General features: G+C 43.2%; 1 pseudogene; it reads left to right on the plus strand.

The window, feature by feature from the left end:
• The first annotated feature begins 570 nt into the window (after positions 1–570).
• Positions 571–1,022, plus strand: LOC114708798 (annotated as a pseudogene).
• The last annotated feature ends 852 nt before the right edge of the window (positions 1,023–1,874 follow it).

Genomic DNA, 1,874 nt, shown 5'->3' on the forward strand with positions numbered 1-1,874 from the left:
GGTTCTGGTTGGTGGAACTGTTTGGAAAGGGTTATGAAGTGTGGCCTTGTCAGAGGGGGTGTGGCCTTCAAGGTTTCAAAAGCCCACACCATTCCAGTTAGTGTGCTCCATGCCCCAGCTTCTCTGCTTCCTACTTGTGGATGAGATAGATACAAGCTGTCAGCTAGTCCTCTAGTACCATGTCTGTCTGCTGGCTGGTCTGCTCCCTGACATGATGGTTCTCCAGTACACTACCTTCAGAAACTGTAAGCAAGCCCCCAATTAAATGCTTTCTTTTATAAGTTGCCTTGGTCATGGTGTCTCTTCATGGCAATAGGAAAGTAACCAAGACATGGTCTCTCACTCAGGCTGACTGACCACTGATAGCCAGGGATCCCCCTGTCCACTTCCCCAAATCTGAGATTAGGATAGGTGACCACCTGGCATTTCTCATGTGAGTGCTGGAGACTGAACTCAGGTGCTCATGCTGGTGCTGCTGCGAGCATTTTGCTGATGAAGCCACGCCCCCCCCCCCCCCCCCCCCCCCACAGAGTCTAGCTTTCCAGATGAATCACTTGCCTTTTCACCAAGATGATACCAAAAGCAAAGAAGGAAGCCCCTCTCCCTCCCAAGCAAAGGCCTTGAAAGCCAGGAAAGCAGTGTTGAAAGGTGTTCACAGCCACAAGAAGAAGAACAACCATAGGGCACCCACCTTCTGGTGACTCAAGACCCTGCGGCTCAGTAGTTAGTCCAAATACCCTCTCACAAATGCCCAGGAGAAACAAGCTTGAGCATTATGCCATCATCAAATTCCCCTAACCGCTGGGTCAGCCAGGAAGAAGTCAGAAGACAACACTTCCGTGTTCATTGTGGATGTCAAGGCTAACAAGCACCAGATCAAACAGGCTATGAGGAAACTTTACGACATTGATGTGGCCAACGTCAATACCCCGATAAGGCCTGATGGAGTGACGAGGGCATGTGTTTGCCCAGCTCCTGATTATGATGCTCTGGATATTGCCAACAAAATTGAGACCATCTAAATTGAGCTCACCTGGCAAATTATAAATACACATTTTTTTCCACTGCAAAATGAAATGAATGACGTGTATGATTCTGCAGGAGACTCAATGACAGGAAGACCCCACAAGAATTCTATGCTAGCCACTGGCCAGCTTCTAAAAACCAGACTCGGAAGCAATATTTGTTCCTCTAACTGGTAGTGGGCAGCACTATGATGACTTACAGGTTTCAACCGGATCAAATCACTCCTTTTTCCATAATATGACAGGAGAAGCCCTAAGGAACAGGAACACTCCAGTTGAGTTATAGAATTTCCCTTGTTTCTACTACAAATAATGAAGTCAATTTATACAACACTTCATCATTCATGCTTTTTAGAGAATAACACATAGATATAAAAGTTTCATCATTGCGTGGTTGTTACCATATAATTCAAATGAATTGCCCAAACTTCTGAAAACAGAACTCTAACTAATGTTAAAGGTAATGTTATTTGCCACTAACTGGAGTTTTCAGTATGAAAAGTACAACTATTCTCATACTTTATCATCCTTGACCCTGAAAACTATTATTATGTATGTCTTACAGATAATTACACTGAAGGTCAGAGAGAGTGAATCAAGATTTAACATCACTAAGCTAATCAGTGGTGGAACTGGTTATTATGTCAGGCCAATTTGATAATAAATCATGTGCTTTATACTGTGCTATGGATACTAATTTTTAATAAGATAATATACTTATCATTCCACTTCTCATGATGTATCTTTTGATCACCACAAACTCAGCATGCCACTTAAAGCAACAATAATTACAGGACAAGAATTCTGCATCTCTAGGTGTAAGTATCCATTCACCCTGATTGTCCTAGG

Source organism: Peromyscus leucopus, chromosome 5 (genome assembly GCF_004664715.2).
Source record: "Peromyscus leucopus breed LL Stock chromosome 5, UCI_PerLeu_2.1, whole genome shotgun sequence".
NCBI lineage: Eukaryota > Metazoa > Chordata > Mammalia > Rodentia > Cricetidae > Peromyscus > Peromyscus leucopus.